Genomic DNA, 24,490 nt, shown 5'->3' with positions numbered 1-24,490 from the left:
ACATACAGCTACAGTTTTCAGTGAGTTCATGTCACTTCTGCTGATTATTGTTCCAGTTTTCTTTATTTAGTTCAAGATCTAAGTGGGCTTACTCTCAGTTTTGATACAACTTGTTGATTAATTGTTTACTAACATATTTCAGAGCACTTTTAATAGTGTGTGTACAAAACTTACAGCAGAAGTTTAGCATCAGGAATTTTGCACTTTGGGGACGATGAGCTCATAACTGAGATCGGATGAAAACATCCCCACTTGCTACATGACTGCTTATAAGGATTTTCTTTGCTCTTTGCAACTTTTTAATCGCTTCATACATCATATTTAAACAAATCTTGGGATGTAGATTTATTATTAACCCTGATAATAAAGCTGTTGCCATCTGTTCTCTTAGTCCTTTAGCAGTCAAAAGGGTAGCTCTTTCACTGCAGCTGAGAAACAGTCAGAATTTTTATTCTTTTGTCTCATACCATTCATCCGCCAAACAATGATAATAGGAACGTGAGGTTCTCTCGCTGCAGCACCGTGACGAGCTGAATGTGAGATTTAACTTCCCTCAGTGTGATTTTTCTAATAAACTCAGATCTGAAGGTTCTTTGATAGAAACTAATCCATTGCCTCCTCCACACCTACTCACACTTTGAAAACTGCTGACTCACTTTGATTGTTTTTGTTTTATTTTTTTTTTGTTTTTTTGGAAATGATGCTCATTTTGTAACTGAACAACGATTTACTCAAAGTAGCCATAATTCTCCCTTGGTGTTAACTGTGAAGAACTCACATGTGACATTTAGCTGCATGCAAGAATGGAGGTTCTACATGACAAATCAATGTGTCACAGTGTTCTCATTCTCTATGTGTCTAGTAGAATAGCTGCATGAGACATCTTCTCCTTTGTCTGCATTATTTTGGATTGTTTATAGGGAAAGCATGTTGATGGTTCAGGACATTTTCTTGAATAAATTTTGTCACTTTACTCATAACTATGTCCATTAATGTACAATAAATATTTTTTTCCCTGAAAATTGTTTACAAATATAGATATAAAAACTTTGCAAAGCTTTATAAATTGTGTGCCAAGTACTTTGCTCACTCTGTAAGTTGTTTTTTAAAATCCAAATTATTCAACATTATTCCCAGATCTTGTGTTTCACTAGTTCTTAACTTTTTTCTATGAAATAACCTGCTTAGAGCTGCATTATTGTGTCACCTCACTTCCAGTGCAAATTTAAAATTCCTTTTGTTAAATTCTGAATTCCTTTAAAATGTGTAAAGCTCACAAAAAAGGCAGTAAGCTACGCAAACAATGGCAGTAAGCCCGGGTGAAACTGAAGGATTTATTTGTTTCAGTATTATTGGAATCATTTTGTCCAAGTGTGATTTTGAAATTTAAATAACTACTGAAAGGGAATTGAAAATAATGCGGGGGAAAAAATCTGAAATGTCACAAGCTGACAGTCTGTTAATTCTTGCTGTGCAGTTTAATTGAAATTTGGTAAAGTGTCACCGTGAAGCTGTGACACCTTTTGGCTTTAATTTATTAAATTGACTTCTAATGGTTCTCCTGATGTTTTGGAATTCAGTCTGTTTTTGACTATTTTCTGTTATTAACAATAAAAAAAAAAGAAAAGATTCTCACTTTACAAAATTCTTCACAAACTGGTGAGATTCAGTGGGTTGACAAGATCATATGTGTATAATGAAGACAAATGAGAAAAGGCAGATTTTCAGTTTTTTTAACCGCGGCTGTGGGTGTAGAAAGAAAGTGGAGGCATAAATTAGAGCTTAGAGAAATCAAGACCAAGTGTGACCAAAAATCAGAAAAGACAGCATAAAACCAGCGTTTATTTGATCAAATTATGCTTCAAGAGCCTCATTTAATCAACTGAAACTGTTTTTTTTAAGAACAGGGAATTTATGGTTACCTATCACAACACAACTTTTATGTGAAGGAATTTATGGATGTTCAAAATATTATTAATGACTGGAACTGTGCTTAATTACCGATATAAACAACCTGAGAACAGTTCTTCCCTAAGCTGCAGGCATGCTTAATACAAAGATTTATTTTTTGTCATTGTTTTTCTCTAATGTATTTAATAAATTAAGTTATTAATTTTGTCACCTTTTCTCAATAATAATTTCCTGGTATTCTCAGACATATTAAGTCCAATTTAGTCATGCTGAAATATATATTTTTTATATTGGAAAGAATATGTTTTTTTTTTTTTTTTTGGAAAGAATATGTTTTTTTTTTTTTTTTTTTTCAATTGATAATGTTTAGCAGTGAGCCATTACCAGACAAATCAGGAAGCCTTTGCATTAGCAAAACCATCTCAGCCAGTTCAGAGGGTTCCCCGAACGCAGCCAGATTTTCTCAGATCACAGCCTGTTCTCTTCCCATTTTGGAGCCTCCTATTACTGTCTCTTCTTGGAAAGCAATTCATTTTCTTCTGAGGTGCCAGGACTCCCTATTTAAATTGTAAAAATTGCCCTTTCCTTATATAGAGAAATCTATTTTTCATCATGCAGTATCATAGCTAAAGCAGGTGCATTGTGTCCTTTTGCTGACATTTGCAATTATATGACGCATCGACAAAATCTATCTTGCACCCTCATCCGGCCTTAATTTTGTAGTATTTTTAATTAGTCATTTATTCACACACCCTCATCTGTCATGGACATCTTTTAGAAACGTCTGAGCTGCCCCTAAGGAGTGTAACTGCCTCAAGTCTGCCAACAAGTGAGTACTTTATGCTCCCTAACCAAAGCCACTGTTTAAAAATGAGTTCCTTTCAGGCCAAGCTACTCAGAATTCACTGAGTTTAAATGCTTCATTAGGCACCCATTTCCTTACTAAGATGCAGGTTCATCTCATTAACTTAGGATAAAGTATAAAATATGATTTATTTTTAGGTTACAAGTAAAACTCGTATCATTGGACATCAAGTAATATATTTCAATCATTTGTTTGTGTTGGTTTTTATTAGTTTGGACCTGCTGTATCCAAATATGTCAATAGATAATTTAGTGGAAGGAAAAACTGTGGTAAAAAGGTGCAAAAGACAGCAGGGAGGCACATCAAGTGTTTAGGGGAAATGCTCAAGGTGTAGGCTGTAACTGGAGTCAGTACATCAGCAGCTGCAACACAGACAGGTAACCAGGAAATTAGATGACAATTGCAGATGCTTGCATCATAGAAGCAATTCACAAAAAAGACAAAACCGAAACTGAATGCATAAGCAATTTATCATGGAGACTGAAAATCATCAAAGCCGCCTGTCATGATGATGGGCATCAACATTAGCATATTGCTGTGCAGTAACACTGTTCAATCAGTAGCTGCAATGCAGCATCTGGAAAGTAGGTGGTGTGAACACACACACACACACGCGTGTACACACATTCACCACAACACACAGTCAGCCACAACATTTTACCAACATTTTTGAAAGTCACATGCTACATTGTAATTGTGAAACAAGCATAACTCTCCTGCAGAGAGAGCTTTTCTTCCGTAGAACAACCAAACCAGGATATATTTTCCTTGAGACATGGAGCCATTTCTGCTTGATTTACAGACGTCTCAGCCTGTCAAACACACCTTCACCTCAAGGAAGCTGCTCCCCGTTTGCCCAAATTGTGTTTGTCTCCAAACAACAGACAAGATGACAGTCAGTAACGCAGTCAGCCCTAGGGTACAAACAGCCATAAAAGGTGAAAAAAGGGTAACGTATAGTTTATTTTTTTAGGTTCTCTTCCAAAATACACTATCTACCGCAATCATCAAGAGAGATACATTCTCTGGTAAAAAATTTTACCGGGTTTTTTTTTGTTGTTTTTTTTTTTTGTCTTCTATTTGTCTCCCGCTGAACCAAAATGAATGGATCTTTCCAAAGAGAGAGTCTATTTCAGGGAGATGGTAATTTTGGAAGCCTTGGAAACAAAAACCAGCCTTAAAGAGCAGTGTGTTTCAGTCAGCCTGTCTGCTCAGTCTTGATTTACTGACATACATTTGAGGTAGTGGTGGCTCAGAAAGAGGAGAAAAAAAACTTCTTTCAGTGTAGCTGTAGGTAAAATATAGAATGGAAAGCTGTGATTTTAGTCGTCCTCCACCAATCGGTTCTCCACAGCGGCTTCCTTGTTATATTCACACATTTGGTAAAGTTGTAGTAATGACTCAAACTTTAGTTGGTTAGGGCAAGTCTTCTTTTCTACAACCCTAAACAAAAGTTTGCCAGTTAATTTTTGATCAAATTTTATCACTAATTCTTGGAATTTAACGGGCCTCTGAGGTTATGGTCACCCAACTGTACATCTATAAGTGAATAACATCGTTACATTGGGAATCTGTCTCAAATGTGGTCTTTCAGGTACTGCTTAGGGCTGATGGCTAAAAGCAGAAATTTACATTCACATTTTTGTGTTAATTTACAAACTATAAACATCTTGGTTGTTTTGGAGTAATGGTTTCTTTCTTTTTGAGTGGCCTTTCAGCCTACTTCTGTATGATACTTGCTTCACTTTGGATAATGAAGTGTTTAGATTTGAACAAAATCCTACAGCCAGTTCTTTGCTTATGCAGGAGTCACATTTCCTTTGCAGTATTTCTTTTTTTTTTTCTTTTTTTTTTTTTTAAGTCTGGCTCCCACATTCGACTGAAACATTACAAGGCCTCTGAGTCTGTACATTAATGTGTGTGAAATTGATTACATACATAAGAAAGTGGAGTAAGGAGAGAACAAAAGTGACCTTGGTAAACCTTTCTACCTCTCCGTCTTATTTCTTTTGTAGAGCAAAGAGTGAACAATGAGAGGAGTGGGGGGGAGGATTTTATTTGATATCCTTCCCGTACTCAGGGAATACTCCCTCATTCCTCTTTCAGTCCAACTATCTGTGTCTTTTTTGGGTCAGAGCTGGATAAAAGCTGCACTTGGAATTAATGGCTGGCTTCATGGCTGTTAGTAACAAGCATTGAAACATATATTTTATTATATGTTTAAGACTCAGATGAATTTTACCATACAATATGAGCCTTTATTGACGTCAGTCTAGGAAAAATCAAGCAGAGATCAGTGCACACAATGTCAGCATCATGGGTCCTAGAAATATAGTGCAGTTTGAACCGGAGGTTTGCTGCATCAAATTTTAAAAAAGCAATTACCTAACTGTGGTAGGTACTGGAATCATTGGACAAGCTCATCTGATGGCTATTTTTAGTCCCTTTTCTACACATATGAGCCCTATTTGTTGTGTTCTGTATTTTCTGTGTAGTTATTTTTCAGGTTTTCTGTGTTTAGTCCTGTCCCTGTCCTGTCTTCCCTGTTGATTGCTTCCCAGGTGTGTCTCATTCCCTGATTTCCCTCTCTGCGTATTTAAGTCCACCTGTTGTCTTTGTCTCTTGTTGGATCCTTGTCAAATGTCGTTTGTTGTACCAGTCTGTCTAAGCTGTCTTGCATGTCGTCAGTCAAATAAGTTGGTTTGTAGTTTAGTTGAAGTCGTCGCAGTAGACCTGTAAAGTCCTGTGGCAGCGATAGCTCTCATTTGTCAGTCTTTGTTGAGTTGCTGCCGGTGCTGAGTATTTTGTTTCCACTCTGCCGTGCTGCATGTTCCTGGACTGTTTGAGTTGCATTTGAGTATTAAAGACATCGTCCTCACTACATCCTGGGTCCTGCCTGCATTCTCACTCGCCTCCTTCACCACTTCATGACACTATTCGCTAATGTTGGTGGGGTATGGGTTGCCTGTTAAAACACAACTATCAAGAGAGCTTTCTTTCAAATTTGTCTAGCAATCTTTAAAAGTCAGCCATGCCACTCACAGCTTTATGAACATGCACCAGTTTATGCAGACCCTCAAAGTTTTTATTTTTTTAAGATGATTAAACCTCTTTTGGAGAATATGCGGAATATTTCACTGCTGATGCAATTCAAAAATAAAAAAGTAATTCAGCAAAGGTTTTGTTAATGTTATAATTAGATGATCAGAAAGATGCAACATTGCTTCTCTACTTTTTTGCTATAATACTTACATTTTCTATCCTCTATAGCTGCTATTATTAAAGAAGGGTGAGATTAAAACCATAGAATGTAAAGACAATCAGCAAGTAAAAGTATTAAAGAGCCTAGTGGAAAACAATGAGTTCCTAGGTTATTTTATTGGGTCAGGATTTATATTGAAATCAGGATTATAGATTTAAAGAAAAACAGATTATTTTTATTTCACTTCAGTGCATATGTATGACCTGAAAACTGCAATAAAAGGCAGATAAACCACATCTAAAACTAGCTTCTAAAAATGAATGCATGACCACTAAACATGTCTCCAGGCAGGTTGTATATCTAATATTATTATGACATATTGTTTAGTCCCTCTAGCTTGCTAAAATGGTCACATTTTTAGATAATGTGTTGCATCTTGCATTTAATTATTGTGACTTTATTTATGGCTCTATCATGTGAGAAAACTTGTGTTTATACCATCTGTCTAAAACAGATTAAGATGTTATATGTTACAGAGCTGAGCAGAATGAAGCTTTAAAAATGTTTGTATAAGTTTATTCAGTTCTGTTCTGCTAATTAGGGCAGAGAAAGGACAAGAAGTCAAACTTAAATGCCTTACAACCAGATTTCTGACTTCTAACAGGTTTTAAATGGAAGAGTATTTGCTTTGAGGGAACCTGCAGTCATTTTCTAAATAATGCCCTTACAATTTTCTCTCTGTTTCCAAATATAGAGAGCATGTTGGATGATGTTTAATTGGCATTAAACATCAGCCAGCAAAGTAAGCCAGTTTTTGTGTGAGATTTACAAACAATATTGTAGACAGATTTAGAAAAGTAATTAGTGACAGAAAATGAGCAGGCTGTCTCCATTTGCTCACAGTGGATTCAGGCCAAATTCAAAAATAAGTGACGCCTCAGAAGGATTATTTGTAAAGGATGCTTGATTTACCTGTTGACTAATTCATAACTATTAATACCTCAGCAAAGAATTAGATATGACCCATGACTTTGGTGGCATATGGGAAGCAAAGCAGCTTTTTTGCTATTTTCTTTTTTTGCAAATTGTGATCCTCTTTTCATCCTAAGGTTCAGTTTATTGCTTGGCTCTGGCATGAGGAAAAACCCAACCCCATCCCCCTTTAAAGATAGAAAACGCAGGACATTTTAATCCTTAAGAGACCCTGTTCTACTAAATTACAGCTTATGTTGACTGTGCAAAGTGTTGAGCTATCTCCAGCGCTCATGTTGACATGAAATTTGCCCCAGAGTCTCTGAAAAAGTTAAAGAAGGTGCAATTTACGTTGCACAATGACACTGATGGGATACAAAGTCAAAAGCCAAATTATTCACATAAAATTTGGGGCGTTCAGAAAGGTATCAACTTTAACTCAAAGTGTTTTAATTTTGTAATAGAAATAGTTGCAACTGTAAAAATCCTAAGTTAAATCAACAGTAGATAAAGACAATTTTGTCATGCTCCCTTATTGTATTATCTGCTTCTTTAAAGAATCACCATCCATAAGGTAAAATGCTGTCATTTTAAGACTTTTTTTAATTTTATTTTCTAAACTATGAGAAATGCATAAGGTCTAATTTGGTGATGGCCTACAAGATGTCAATACAAAATGTCAATGCTTGTTTCTCAGCTGGACTGGTTTAGACATGATAAGACTTGTACATTCTGGATGTGCAAAGAACAAAATCATAGACAATATTGCAGAAAAATCATTGTGATTATTATTATTATTTTTAATTGTATTAAAATGTATTATTTGAATCATAAATCAGAATTTAAATCTGTGGTATTTAATAGACTGATACAGAAACAGAAAATAAAAAGGTTCTGGAGCTGTTTGTGTGAAAAAAATATTAAAAAAAACATTAAATCATATTTTTTTCCAACTGTGGGATCAAATATTGAGTATTTTCTGTAGTGTTAAAGCACTGCTTGAAATGCTAGGTGTGCTACAGTCGTAATGGTAGGACTAAATAAAAGTAGTTAAAAAGCACTTAAACTTTGCTTAGTTAAAATAACTGCATAGACTGGATCTGAAAGAATACAAGTGAAAGAAAGCAGCACACTTCTCAAAGAAACTGATCAAGAGTACACATTCAAAAGCCCCTTTGAAATTCCCTGAAAAAAATTACAGGCTGACATCTAAGCTAATGACATAGCTGGTAGTGAGATGGGGGAAGATGGCGCTGCTGTCGATGTAAGTGTTCAATAATGAACATTTTCACATAGGCTGTTATTTCCTCTCAGCAGTTGATTATTTTCATCCTAAAGCAGTGGCAGGTTTTTATTTGTAATTCAAGTTCAAATCTATTTATTTTCCTGATATGTCATGTGTCACATCATTCTTCTTTTCTTCAGCCTCCAGCTAGACAAGAACCAGGATGAGATTCTGATGTTATATGTTTTCATTTCTGCTAATGTTATAACATTTGATTATCAGTTTGATTTTGATAGAAATACTTCAACAAAAATACTGAATGAGTGGCTGATGCATTAATAAATGTGCTTATTGTACAAAGAGTACACTTACACATTAAGTTTAATCTACCTCTGCTGTAAATTTGTCCTTTTTGAAAGTAATGAGAAAGTGTAGCTGACTACACTTTCAGTCACATGTCTTTCAGTTATGTGAATGGCAGGGTTCAGGAACAAGTGGGGGAGGGGCATAAAGTGAGAGAAATACTGCTAACTCTGTCATTAAATGTACTTTAAACCATCGGAACAGAATGACTGGATTAGTCACAGATTCCAAGATTTTCTTGTAAACAAGCACTATGCCCAAATGCTTGTCTTTTGAGTCAACAAGTAAATCTGAAAGACTAGAAAGACACTGCTCTGTCTGTTTTTCCCTCTTTTTTGTTTCTCTAATCTCTGTCACCTCATTAATAACAGGAAAGCTTCATTTTTTTAATGGCCATCCTGCTAATTATTTTCCTCGTTTAGTCCTTCTGCCTGGAGCACACTGAAGTATTTAGTGTACATTTCAGGGCAGCTCGACATATGAAGGAAGGAGAAAATAATCAAATAACACACAGGTACAGAGCTTTAACCCTGACCTATTGCTTTTTAGCCAAGGGCAGCTGTTGCTCTACAATGCCTCCACTTTAGTTGTACTTCTTCCAGATGAGTTTGACTCTGAGGCTTTTTTTAAGATAGGGAACCACAGAGAGTGTCAGGATAGATAAGAGTGTGGGTGGAACATGCACAGAGGGCTGTTAGCCAAATCTGAATCTTTGCATCATTGTAGAAAACTCGGCGTGCTCCAGAGTAAATCCCTCCTTTTCCCACTATCCCCTTTTCTTATTTGGAAAAATCTCAATATCTTTTCTGCATGTTTTAAAAATAAAATATACAATTAAAATGTTAACATTATTCTTATTTGTCTGTAGTTGGATAAAGACCAAGAACAAATTCCCACACAAGACAGTTTGTTTACCCAAAGAAGTTATTTCTATTGTGTCGGCCATTATACAAATCCCCAAAGACATCCTCAACATGTGCTCCCAATTTTCCACATTTAGAGCATTTTGCTTGAATTGTGAAGATTTACAAAGTTATATTTGGATTTCCATTTTTAACTCAAAGGAAAACATTGAAATACCACAAGGTTCTCCTGAGGGGTGATAAAGCTGGATCTGGGCTCCTGCAGGCTTTAAAACAGGATTATCTGTTTAAACCAATATTTATCTTTGTATCTTTTAAGCCTAATTTCTTTTAGCTTTTTTGATGGCAATCATTCCAATCTGTTGTCCTATCAAATATTTTCTCTTACAACATGAGAAACCTCCCATTATTACCTACATACGGGAGAATCTCTGGGAATTGTTCAGACAAGGCTGTGACCCCCTGGTTGCTTCCCGTGAGGATCAACATGCTGCATTTGCTGAGAGTTGAGACAGAAATACCGCTATTCGTTACTTGTACTGTTTGAGTTCAAATTCATGTTTTTAAAACGAGCAATCTCTTTAACATTTTAAGACATTGGAAAACACAATCCAATTTTTTTTCATATGCTTATTGACTGATATACAATCACACAAATAACAGACAAAAGCAGTCTAGGGTTATTTAGGGTTTTAAAAATACTCTTTGTGAGAATTGGGAAAAACTGGCTGGTACTACCAGGAGTGATTGAGTAGAAACAGGTTTGCACATTGGCATCAAGAGACAGTTGGCAAGTTACAGTCAAAATATGCTAAAGCAGATGTGGTAGATAAAAAAACAAAACTATTAGGGTTCGATCAAAATAAATAGTATTTATATCTATTAACCTTTTCTACATTTCACTATTCAACATCCACAGAGCTTTTATGAGCTAGACAAACACAAAGTAGTGCATAACTGGGAAATGGAGGGAAATTTATATATATTTTTTTACAAATAAGAATCTGAAAAGTGTGGCATACATTTTCCTTAAATGTCCGTTTGGGTGGAGAGTGTCCTTGAACAGCATTTTTTGAGTCTTGCATCAGATTCTCAGTTAAACTAAAGTCCTACTTTGTGCTGTTCTAACACATAGAAATGCTATGATTAAAGCTATCACATTGTAGCTTCGGTTGTTTGTTTGAGATTGTTGTCCTGCTAAAACATGAATTTTCACCAAAGTCTAAAATCTTTTGCAGGCTCTAGCAGGATTTTTTTTCCCTGTATTGCCCTGGATTTTGCCACAACAGGATTAAAAACCATGTAGTGTTTTCCCTTCTATGCAGTGGTTTCAGATCAATATCTTCCCTCAGGGTGTTTTTGGTTCAGATGGTTTGAATTTAATGCACTAGTGTCGACCGTTTGCTTCTCCTCCCACATTTGTGACAATTATTTACTCCTCCTAAAATAAGATGAAAACTGGCATGTGATATTCTCCACTTTTCATCTGATTTAGTCACTTTGTATTCAGAGTGCTGTTATTCTGCTATCTTGCTTTCCTTTATCCTGTGGAGCCCATTTTTAATTTGACTTGTGATCAAAGCTGTGGGTTCACTGGATTTGAGATTTAGTCACGGTCTGGAAAAACGCAATAAAATGCAAACAGAGATATAGAAATACATAAAACGGTGCTCTTCCTTCACAAGACCAGTGCAATAAATTTGAAGAAGACTCTATGTCCATGCTTCTCTACATTCTTTGTGATTGTGAGTGAGATCAAGGTCTGCCTGTGGTTGCCCACAGATCTGAGCACAGATCAGCCCAGCAGGAGCCGACCTGAGAGACGAGTGCAGACAGATTTTACCCAAACATAACGATGAAACTTATCTAGTCTGTCTGTGTATTCTAATTACTTTTCTTAGTTTTGGTGTATATCTGCTATTCTGTATATTATGAAACTAGATTGCCATCTTTATAAGTGAGGGCATTTATAGAACAATTTGCACCATATGGTGGTTCATACACTTCCTTTATAATTACAGGCAGACAGACTAAATCTACTCTAATCCCATATCTACCAATGCCTTCTGTCTTCCTCCTTTAGCAGTTTAGCAGAGGACAGGAATAAAATCAATATCATATCATAATTTTTTGACAAAAAAGGTAACAAAATAAATTGAGTCTTTTCATTAAATACAGTGTCTTCCAAAACTACTATACCTGTGTAACATATCCGTATATATTTAGTTCTGTTACAAACGTACTGCAATTAGACTTATGTGACAGATCAAGGTGGAAAGTAGTACGAAATTGTGTGGTGGAGGATACACACAATGTTCTTTGTAGCCATAGTAGCCCAGCTGATTACAATTTTTGACTGTAAAAAGTGCTAATATTGCTATGAGCATAATTGCACACCAATTTTCTTTCACATGTTGGTAAGGTAAGATAAGGTAATTTTATTTATATAGCACATTTTCAGCAGTTGGCTATCTAAGCTACACTCACAGTGGTCAGTGTTCTAGGATATCTCATATGACAGGACAAACCATGTGATCATGTACTTTATTTGCAATGTCCCCCACAATTCCTAAAGCCTTAAAATAAAATATTTTTTATTGTATTAGGAAACTGCACTGCAACAATTGCTGCTGATCTTTGGAGAGTTTTTTCTCTTTGCTATACCCCTCGCAGTATTTAGTGGTGAGATAAACTTTGGCTGACACATTTCACTAAGGAAGGAATGAAATATCATGCTCTTAATTTCTGTATTTCACATTGGTCACTGTGTTTAACAGGCTTGGTAATGAACCTCAAAAAGAAGTTGCTGGTTTTATGGATTTCAGTTTTGCAGTTGCTTTGCCATAGCTGATTTGTTCTCTGTCTTTCATATTGACCATGAACTCACACTGCTTGAAATACTTCAAATCATTTTCACTTGTGCAGTGAGGTGTGTGCTGCGGTTAGCCTTGAGGGCGACTGTTTCAACGTATAAACAGTCGTTTCCCTGCCTGAAAGCCTTATCAGTAACTGGCCTTCCTCAGGATGTCTGCCAGTCACCGAACAGCAACACAAACACATCTTGGAAACCCCTGGTTGGGACTTTATTCCATTGTTAATATAAGGTATATGTTCTAAGCTATATATTTTTATCAATATTCCTTGCCACAGTTGAATGTTATGAATTAACAAAAAGATTAGTGTATTTCCAGTGTATTTAATTATGGTTTCATGTGGATAACCAAATGAAAAATAAAGTACAATTGCAAAGTGGAATATTTTTGCACTGTTTCTGGCTAGTAACAAATGTCTGATTCAGAGCTCAGCCAACTGTCAAAATGTCAGGAGTGGTGTGTCAAGTAAGTCCTAGATTATTTTTGACAATCTTTTGAAACGTGTTTAGCTCGACTTGTTCTGTGGCTTATTCTTGTGATGCACAAAGTAAATTCACCCTAAAACAGAACCACAAGAGGCCAGAGAGAAGATTTTTTTGTGGAAATATTTGCATCTTCCAGCAACACTTTGTCAAAAATGGTGGCTGGTGAATTATATTCTTGTATTTTTCCTCTATGTATTTGCTTTCCTGGAAAAACTAAAATCAGAGCAGAGAAAGAAAGGGGGGGATAAATGCAGCTCACATTCTTTTTGTTTGGCTTCATGGGGTGTGATATCGTCAGCTGGCGTTGCTGGGTCAGGTTGAGGCTATATATGGTCTTGAACTCCAGACTGTGTGTACTTAAGCACTGATGCATTGCTTAAATTACACATACATTCAACATACTTTATAAACATAAAAAGAATGTGGCTGGTTTTACCTTAATAATTCTTTTCAAGATCTCTTAAAACAACATTCTTGATTTATACTGTAAATCTTTGCTTTGATCAATAAATCCTCTGTAACTCAATGAAAGAATGGCATGTCTAAACACTAATCTTTGGTGCAACACATGATTTATGACTAATCCCAAAGCAAAATGTGGTCTCTTAAATAATTACATCACTGTACGAAATACAAGCAATTGCCAAAGGAAATTTAGCTTAAATTCAGTTGAATTGTTGTTAATCATGACTTTAATGATTTTATCATCATCTCACTTTACGTCTTAGTCTACAATATTTTCCTTTGACTGGGCTGCAACTAATTTTGGCAAAAACGTTCACCTTAATGCAAACAAATGCACACTTCCTGCCAACACCACATGGGTAGTTATACGTTTTATAATTTTTCAAATGTCTTGTAAAAATGTAGCAATAACACAAAAATAATTTTAGCTGTTTTAGCAGAGTAGCAGCAGTTTTCACAACATTCTCATCAAAATGAGTTTTAATTTTTATGTTAGACCTATGCCTAGAAAATAGTCAGCGATGACTACCCTCGTGGGAGTTCTGCTATTTTATGTTTTCACACTTATACACATAGGTTTGGGGTGCCAGACTTTGCACCACACAGGTTGTTATTTTAACATTTCAGCACTGGTATTTTTCCAAGGCAGGAAGACAGACTAATGATGCAAAGTACACTTTGTTTCTTACAGTGTATCGCTCTCTTATTCATGTTTCATTCCTTGGACTGAACCCGCCTTTCTTAATGATGGCATGCCAGAAATTATTTTCACCTGATGTGAAAAATGTTTGCTTGAGTTTTCACTCAAATGAGACTTTAAATGGACCATATCTGACTTTTCACAACAGATGCCTTTTTGCAAATGAGAAATAAATGTTGGGAGGTCTTTATGGGAAAATCAGTCAGTATAAACTGAGACATAAACCGTTGCCCTGTATGTAAATGCATTTCAACACCAGCCAAGATTTAAACTCAAGACTGCAAAACTACCAAAACATGGACCCAATCTGACAGGGCAAACAAGGAGAGCATTAATCATAGGGGCATACTGTGAATATTGTCAAATTTTAAGGGAAGATGAAGATAAATACTGTATCTAGAAATATGGTAAGAAAACATGTGGAATCTCAGTTTCCAACATAAAAATGACCCTAAATATACAGCCAAAACTGCAATGGTTAGTTTACAACTATGCATATTTATTGTCAGACTGGTACAGTCTGACAATAAATACAGATCTAAACCCAATGTTCTTTTTTGTTGAATAGTTAATCTGGGTTGGAGGAAAATAAACTTTTGTTCTTATATATGAAAAACATTTTAACTACATGAACAATCATAAATATTCAGCAGTTTCTGCCTGGAAAGACTAAAACATTGCATCAGCGTGTAATTTTTTTATTTTCTCCTTTTCTCTTTGTGTTCAGTCACTTAAACTAAGTTAATGCAAATGCACCACCTGCTCATTTTGTTTCTGGAGATGTTCTGAAAGGCTGAACTAATTTTAGTTTGAGGAGGTATACTGGAGCAATTTTCTGTCGAAGGTGCATGTGAACTACCTCTACTACTTTGGGACAACTCCCTAAATTAAGCTAATATTCATTAGTGCTTCTTCTTATCCTTGTTTCTTGACTTTGTATAGAAAAATGTATTCTAATGATTGTCCTTCTCATTACATCTTATTCATTTAATTAATAATTAATTTAGAAGCACTTATGTGAGATTGTTAAAGAGTGTATTACCTTAACATTTACATAAAAAGACCAAACAGTGATGGAACTGCAGAGGTCTGGAGGGTCTCGGCGGGATCTGATCCCACCTGACAAGAGAAGGCTCATGTGATCTGCTAAAGAGAAGCTTAAACCCCCACGGCCGCATGACACCCTCTTTCAACCCACTGATTTAGATGAAAACATGAAAGCTGTTGGAGATTTACGCAGACGAGAGGATTCAGCCACAGAATCTGTCAACATTGTCTCAGATTATTGTTCGGCTTCAGTTTCATCTTTGTGAATAAAATCCCTTTAGAAAGATGATTTATTCTATATAAAAACAATATTTGTGCAGTGCACTTTAAAAGGTTAAATTCAATTCAGTCTATTGACAGCGTTGATTCACCACAACTGTGATCTCAAAACCAGACTACGCTTTGAACTGCCTCAATACTGAAAATGTGCAATATTAAAAAAAAAAAAAAAAGATATTTACCTTTAGAATAAAACAAACTCATGTTGACTACAGTTTGCCTGGCCATATACCACAGTCAGATTTTTAATTTATAATGCTATTTCATTTAATTTTTTTATATACAAAATTTACCCATACAACAAACCGACTTCCACATGTATTAGTCTCACATGGATGTGTTGCAGGTGTGTTAGTTTACAGAATGGAGCATGGTTAAGTACACAGTGAGCACTCAAAGTCAGATTATTTGAATTTCTTGTGTATTTTTACTCACATTTAAAGCCTGCTTGTGCTCAGTGCGGCCACAGCAACACCCCTCAGCCGAATGGGAGCAGGTTGCATTGGTTTCTGGAGAATTTCCCAACAAAAATGAATGGAGGTGGTTTGATGCACAACGTTTTTCTTTGTCTTGAGGCTAGTTGCTTGCTACTATTTTCATGCTAAATTCAGAATATATGATTTTTTTGTGTTTTTATAATTGTAAAGTCACTGAAAAGGAAATGCAATTCTATTTGTTTCTTGTACACAACAGTGTCATTCTAAATGTGTGTAAAAGCACATTGTCAGCTTATTTTCTTAAGTACACAGGCACATCTCAAAAAGTGAAGCTGCATAGAAAATAAAGTCTCAAATAAGTAAGAATTTTTCTACATAGTTTATGTGAAGTTGTCCCACTAGTGTGTGATTTACCACAATGGACAAAGTAAATATAAATTTAACCCTTTATTACGGTTTGGCTTTTTGCTAATTCACACCTGTAGACCCTTAACTGCTCTTTTTCTGGAATCCCTGCCTTGCAAATCTCCCCCAAATTTCTGAAAAGGTTTACAATAATTTTAGAGCTGCAGCTAGCATAAATGCTTGTGTTCCTTCTCTAAAACACTTTTTTTTCTCTTCCACTCAACTTTCCATTGATATGATTAGACAGGACATTCTTTTAGTTGGTCCTGTGGAAATTAATACTTTTCTTAGAAACAAATCTGCTTTGTTTCCATTTATATGCAAACAATGTGAAGAAATAAGCACTTCAAATATCTTAACTGTGTATAATAAATTGTTGCAAACATCAGGGTAACTTTTTTAATCGTATCACTTAATCAATGTAACTTTTTAATGATACTCTAATTTATTGTGATGCACTCCAGTCTCTCCCTCCGGTCGAGAAATATTGTAATTTTATCTGGTATCCCCATCAATAAATCAGCTGCTCCTCATATCTCTCCACTTATTTGATATGCCCAGTAAACATGTGGACTGGCCGCTTGATCCTTGCTGCTCATATTCGCTAGTTAATGTGGGACTGATGAATTGGATAGATAAGAGTTTGGGTCTGTTTGCCTCGGTACTCACCCTATTTAAAGGTACTTAATAATTTACCTCATTTACACTACAGAGCCAACCGATCTGGTTTACTCATTAGACTGCTTTCTGTTATTGAGCCAGTCAGACATGGCTGAAGTGTTTACCTGTTAGATTTCACAGGAATGTGTAAATATGGACTTGAAAAAGGGATAATCTGATGTTTCTGAAGTATTTTTGTTTTATCCAGCATGAAGCTCAGTCAAAGCTGCTCACATATGACAACATGAGGCTTGGATTTAAGAGCTGCTGTAATAATTAAGACTGATGCGTGGTGGGAGTTGAATGTGGGGTAAAACTGATGCCCACAGGCAAACTCTGAAGAAAAAAAAAAGTACTTCACAACAGTGAATGCAGGACAATGTGCAAAGATTTTGCAGTGGTTACAAAGAGAGACAATTCAGTCTGTTCCCTTGTGATCATGCACACTCAAGGAAATTCCTTTCATACCACTATTCACTCCTACGGTGGCTGCAACATTGAGAAATGTATCTGTGTACCATATTTGCATGAGTCTTATTGTCTGCAGCAGGTATGCGTTTTCTGGTAAACTTATCATAGTGAGGGAGATGATAGCTTTACCAACTTCAGCCTCCTCCCCCTCCTCTCATCTGTATCATCTGCCAACACGACAACCCTTCCCCACCCGTTCACCGCACTGTTTTCTTCTTTTGCTATCTTTCCTTGCGAAAGGGCCAGTAGCTTTCATTCAAAAGCTCCATGGCAGGTGAGAAACAATTTAGGCTGTAAAAATTGCCTTCTTTTTCCATTTTCTCTTCTCTTTTGTATACTAATACTAAATTTTGGCACTTAAAATGGATTTTCTTCTTGATTATTTAGTACAACCCATTTCTTGGCTTTCTTGCATAATTTTATTTTGTTTACCTTACAATGCTCAGTTGACCAGTTTACCATCCACGGCTCTTGTCTTGCTTGTTCTCAGTCTATTTCTGCAGGGTATGACATTGTTGTCTGGAATGTGTAAAGCTGAGGAGCAGTGAGTGTGTGTTTGTCTGTATTCATGTGTGATGTTCTTTTCTTTTTCTTCTTCTTTTGTGGTCGCGAAGTTAACGCTCCCCACACAACTTTGGCAGCAGACATAGCGCGGGAAAACTTGGTTTGCCAACAACACGCAGCAATGCTTTCACACCCAATTCAGTGACATGAACATTAAGCTACTAAAAGTGGCAATTAGTCAGTTGTTTTTATGAGCATTGGGCATGATTTGTGTTGCTGTACATGTCTGTTTGTGCGTGCCAGCAGGAAAAAAAAAGCCGCAGGGTAAGGATCAAAAGAATGTAAATGTCTGTGTTGATTTGGTCTCAACTATGCAGCTGGCTCTGCAGAGTTTACACTGTGTTTTTGTATAGATTCATGCTTGACTTCTGGAATTTGCATGAACAAAAGCCTTTTTCTCTTAATTGCACAGCATTAGAACATTCTGATTGAATTTCTTTCGAGTGTTTCTTTGTAAATGGACAATTACAAAGACAAATAAATCTTTACACTAATCTATGAAGACTACACATGCTCTGTTTTCTTAACATAAAGCATAATCAGTCATGCATTCTTAGTTTTTGTGCAGTGGTGCTTGAAAGCTTTTGAGAACTTGCATATATAAAACAAATGAAACATTTTTTAAGAGCGCCCACTTCAACAAATAAGACAAACACATATTACTTGCCTACTTATGTATTTAAGAAAAATGGTCTAATATTTCATAAACTGTGGTAACCAAAAAGATTAAAATGTTTTTTTATAGCTTGTTGTGAAACATTGATCCTGTTTATTGGCTGATTTGCTCTTTATCAGACCAGGGACTCGACTTGTGCGTCTTGGATTAGGATTTATATCTTTGTCTCTTGTGTTATTACTTCTGTTTTGCTGGTGTCTTTCAGACGGTTTTTCAGCCCCAGATCAGTGTGTCTGTTGCATCCGTGTCCTGTCTTTCCCCAAACCATATTAGAAATGGCTTATGGTCCAATAAAGAGTATTTCCGAGGATATAAGATAAAGTTGCTTCTGAACCAGCAACTTTATCTTATATCTGGTACAGTACTCTGTTTCAGTACTGGTTCAGTACTCTTACTGAGTACTGAACCAGTACTCATTAAAACGATAGGTAAAATGATCTATAAATATATGCAACATGAGTAACACTTACTGGCAACTTTATTGAATTTATTTGCTCAATTGCTTGTTAACACAATCCGTAAGTCAGCCAATCACATGGCAACAACTCCATGCCGGTGATCAGCAGTTGTGCGATCGAAAAATGCTTTGTTGATTTAAGAGGTCAGAGAATAAACAGACTGCTTTAATAGGATCCATAGGGAATAGTGGCTCAAATAACCATTGCTATTGAACCAAGGTTAAGTTATCTGCTCCAATAAGTCTTGATTTCAGCCTCAACAATCAGAAAGTAGGATCAGAATTTGATGTAAATAACATTAAAAGAGCTATGCTTTCGTAAGGTGGAGGTATGATGCTATGCTGAATATTTTCTTGGCACATGTTGTGCATTGGCTGAGCATTGTTATTAATCATGCTCATCCCTTTATGATTACAGTGTACTTATTTGATGGCTACTTCTAGTAGAATAAAGCATAATTACAAAAAAAAAAAAAAAAAGTATTCCCCAGACAGGATGGTGGATCTGTTCTGATTCATGTTATGGTTAATAAAGTATTTCATATAAAAGATAAAAAGAGAGTTTATTTATCAGAACAACGTTTTTAAGCAGACAAAAAAAATAAATACTTTCTATAGATTGGTTAAAGTTGATATTTAAAAGTAGTTAGTTCAAAGTCCTGAATTCAGTCCTTTCAAACTAAGACTTGGAAAAAATATATATATTTTTGGTGGAATAATCTTAGATTTTTCCAAAGCAACAGCTGAGTAGTTTTGTAGGTTCTGTTGCATAGATTAAAAAAAAGCAACATTTTTAATTTCTGACCATTCAATGTGAACTGCCTCACAACAGTGCTAAAAATGATTTCCTATTTTTTTCAGTTTTGTCCTAGATAATAAAATACCACATATGCAGTTTTTGTGCAAACTAATGAAGCTTTGCAAGCATTTGCGCTGCAGCTGTTTTCATGTAACAGTCAGTTGGAGGGACCCAGTTTATAAGTTTGTATCTGTTTCTCTGTTCAATTGTAGAAAAAGCTTTTTTTTCTTTCTGGAACACATTTCTTTGTAATTTTTCTGTTTTAGTTGACTTCCTGCTCCCATATTTGCTTGCTGGCTGTTTTCCCACAGATATTTTGATATACTTATCCTGTCTGTTCTCATAGATCTATTTCCTTTTAGCATCTTTGTGTGTTATTTTTTTCTTTCACCTAATTTTCAGCTCCCTTTAACGTCTGAAGTTGTTGACATAGTCAGATGGCTCAGTGTTAATTAGCTTCACCACCCTCATTAACATCCATGAAAGGAAGCAGCCAGAGTGGGAACGTAGTTTGAACTAGAATGGTTTGGATGTGTGCTGCAGTAAGTAATTTGGGATATTCAGGGCTGTATAATGACAGCAGCCTGCAGATTCAGATGCCTAAAATAATAGAGATATTTTTGTTTCATTTCATACAATTGATTGATAACTAGGATAAAATTAATATAATATTTTAAATTCAGACCTTTCTATCCAAGATAAGATGGTCTCATTTTTGTTCTGTTTCTAATATTGTACATTATATTTAATTAAACTATCCACTCAGAACCCGACCACATTTGTTCTATGATAAAAAAAAAGTAGTCCATCCATTATCCTGAGGGATAATATTGAAGTTGTTTAATGAAGCGCATGGACAGAATATCCCTCTGTCATTTTCTCTGTGGAGTTCAGGAACAGATGTTTTTTGGCACAAAGGGAGCAATCTGCCCTCTGGTGAATTCAGCCTCTGTCAGACTGGACATGAATAAATCATTCTGGCTTAAGACTAAGACACAGAAAAATACCTGGACGATTTAAATACCTTGGAGTTTGGGGCATTAAGAAAAAAACTGTTTAAAAACACAGTGTTTTGGACAGTGTTGCTTATGTACTATAGATAGACAAGAGATAATCTTGGACTGGAGTGGGATGAACCAGACTGTTCTCAAATAGCTCTCGTAGAGCAGGGAGATTGATTGGTTCCTGCAGAGTCATGCACTCTGAGCTATATGATATCAGATAATGTCCCCCAGTGCTGTCTTTGTATTTGCACCATTCGATCTAGCTAAGCAATCATACACTTCCCTTGTTTTATGGCTCAAGGCTGTGATTCTTCATACCAACCATACTTTTCATACCAGCTAAGGATCAACATTTACCTACTATTTTTTATAACCATTTCAACAGCTGACTGTGAATTATTCTCATGAAGTAGGTGATAAACCCCATGTATGAAGGTATGCTTAAGCTTGACTCCCTATTGGAGCTGCAGTTGAGTCTTTGAAGCATAGAAGGAAGTAGTTCTTAAATTGCTACTTGGCTGCTACCAATGAATTGCAATGGATACTGTGAAAATAAAAAAAGGGAGTGTTTTAAATGCTTTCTTGGATTCAGATACCTCAAAATTAGAAAGCTATTAAAGCCGCTGCTGGCTGGCATTTACAAAACAATTGAAGGGTGCTACTTATATTCCATAGGACTTATGGGAGATATTAAAGATATTAGCTTATGCAGAAGTGCTAAGACAGTTTCCACTAAAAGCATATTTATTTATCTATTTATTTTTAAGACGTGCACAAAAATCCGTGTAGGACAGCGAATTCCTAGCGCAAAAATTCGTGTGATAGGTGGACGGAGCCTGGTGCTGCAAGATTGGAGACCTTGTCCTCTTATGCGACGGGGCCTGGATAATACCCGTGTTAAACGGACGGCGGAGTCCAGCGACGACAGGCGCTTAAATTCCGTAACAATTCCAAGATCTCTTTCTCTTTCTTACTGTTTATTCAATGTCACATGCTGTTTTTATTTTGTTTTTAATTATGTAAAGCACCTTGAAATGCCTTGATGCTGACATGTGCTATACAAATAAAATTTGATTGATTGATTGATTAAGTATATGTGAAGTTTGAACTATTAAAACAGGAAGTTATATGCAGGTCCACTGCAAATCCTTACATATCTATTGATGTCCAACATTTATCAAAATACTTGAATACAAAAAACAGGAAACGTACACAAAATGGTACCGTTACACGGAATCTGACTTGATGAAAGAGTTAATTAATCAGGAGTCTAAAATACCTAAAATAAACACTCCTTCTAAAGACAAGGTCTATTTTCCCCTAGCCTTTCTTTATAAAGCTGAAGAAGTGGGGGGTTTCAAATGAACCCTTCATATGTAATTTGATGACATGACAAAAAAGAAAGAAAGAAAAAAGAAATTAAATATATTTGTTTGGATTTGTTTTCCTAAATAATGACTAAAAGTTGATTTTTATTTATTTATTTATTTATTTATTTTTTATTTTTTATTTTTTATTTATTTATTTATTTATTTATTTATTTTTTATTTATTTATTTATTTATTTATTAGAAAATCTCCCATTTAATGTCTAGAGTTAAAAATGCTTTAAATCCAAGAAAGTGGATCTTATGAACAAGTTGAGAAAAATCTACTTTGCAAAGTAATTAAAGAAGAACTACTTTACTTTAAATTATAATTTTTTTTCTGAAAAGATTATGCTATAAAGAACTTTAATACCCCCATTATGGGATGTGAAGTAATCTTTCATCATGATTCTTGTATGAGTTATAAGCTTAAATTTAAACTCTGGAAAGCATCCATCCTATAGAGCTGTAGCAGATGTATTTGGTATCTTGTGTGTATGCATGTTCTTATCAGTATTAGCACATTTGTCTGCACATGGCTAGAAACTGTTTGGTTAGTGATGGCGTATTAGGTTGGACAGCCCTGCTTACTTTCTCAGGGCTCTACAAATGTAAACAGAGATAGCTAGCCTCATGTCAGGGCAGCGATAACGGCCTGAGACCTGTTACAGTTGCTCCACTTGCTTCTTTCTTTTTCATGTGCAGCTCCCTACAGCTCCACTCTGTTTTTTTCATTCAGCTAATGGACATTCAGGTTTAGGGCTACAACTGCAGCATGTTTACAATGCTTCATTAGGAAATGCATTCATATGCATTTTGAAAAATGCTGGAGAAAGTGTCAGACAATAGGGAGGAACTCTGGATGTCTGAGATACAACGGCAGCTGCCACTCCCTGCACTGCTCCTTTTTTCTACTTTCTTCCCCCATCCATCCGCCCACCTCTTGTCCCCTGTTTGCTCTCTCCAATCTTATTTCCTTCTAGCCTGTCTTCTCTCCAATCCTGCTCTGTGTCAGTGCATTGGACTAATTCAATCTCCAGTACACAGGCACTCCAATGTAACGACCCATGACATTCAATTAATGCTTCTAGCTGGGTTAGGTCAGGAGTAATTTTATATGTGTAAATGTGTGCTTGCCGGATGTGCATATGTGAATCTCTGAGGAGGCGTTGAGTGTGTAATTTATCAAGTCTTTATATTACTGTAAACCTATTTTTGACAAACTCACTTTAATTCCAAAAAATCAGATTTGGCCTACTTTCAGAAACGTTTTTCTATTAAACTCTATAGAGGCTCACAACTCATAATGATTATTTTCATTTCCATATTTGGAGAAATTAAGAAATACACCAACAACAACAACAACAAAAAAACTTGAAGCAATCATAACTCAGTTAAAAATGTCCCTGAAAGTTGTCAAAGAGTGAAGAATACATATGAAATACCAAACTTATGCATTAATGAATGGCCATAGACACAAACATATAGCAAAGTCTCTATGTCAAAATGAATTAGTTATGTGAAGGTTATCTTGGAGACTTATGCTGCATTCCAGTTACTTCAGAAGTGGGAATTCAGAAATGAGTTTGATGTTGGACCCAAAGTTAAAATGTTTTAGTTATTAAGTCGGAATTTCAACATAGTGACGTTCATAAAACATCATTTACAAACATAATTTTAAGCCTTACATAAGCAAGCTCCACTTTTATTTTTGTTCAGTTTAGCATTGCAGGTTGTATTTCTCTTTTGTTATAATTACACAAAATGTCCTCTTTTTTTTTTGGTTAATTGTATTGTTCCTTAACTGACTGAAGCACCTTTAAAAACTGTCATTGTTTTAACCGTGTTACTTTAAGATTGGAAGCCCCTCCTTTTTGTTTCTTCTTCTGTGGTATTGTCTTTAAATTGTTTGCGCCCCTTTTGACATTTTCTCGTGTGGCAGAGGTGTGTGCTGCTTATTTTTCATCTAAGTACGTCCAGTTTATTTATAGATCTGTTAAGTAGTTTTTTGCTATCACCATTGTGATATATGAATCCATTCTGTAATGTAAATATCTAAGTGAACCTATGATCGCAAAATAGCAGGAATTAACTTTAGTTTTGTTATGTACTTTTGTATAGTGTAGGACTTGAAGTGGGCAGTCTATAACGTGGTTGTTTTCTGTTTTCTGTGCTGTGTTCTGAGTACAACTGGAGCACAGCATAAAACAGGTACCCATGCATTTTAAACTGCTGTGTGGTGAGCTCGGTCTGTGCAAATATGCTTAATTTGTTTCACAGTAGAGTAACTGACTAACATAGCTATAAGGTTTCCCATGTGTTCATCAGATTGACAACCGGTGCCCTATTACATTCTGACAAGTTTTTCTTTAAAATGCGTGTAAGCTCTGACTACATTAGC

General features: G+C 35.7%; 1 protein-coding gene across 4 annotated transcripts in view; it reads left to right on the top strand.

The window, feature by feature from the left end:
* kank4 (KN motif and ankyrin repeat domains 4) overlaps positions 1-24,490 on the top strand; it is a 79,540-nt gene that overhangs the window by 26,731 nt on the left and 28,319 nt on the right. The gene's annotated exons all lie outside the window — the stretch shown is intronic.

This window comes from Poecilia formosa, unplaced genomic scaffold (genome assembly GCF_000485575.1).
Source record: "Poecilia formosa unplaced genomic scaffold, Poecilia_formosa-5.1.2 Scaffold38, whole genome shotgun sequence".
Classification (NCBI taxonomy): Eukaryota; Metazoa; Chordata; class Actinopteri; order Cyprinodontiformes; family Poeciliidae; genus Poecilia; species Poecilia formosa.
This window is presented reverse-complemented; position numbering and strand designations above follow the sequence as displayed.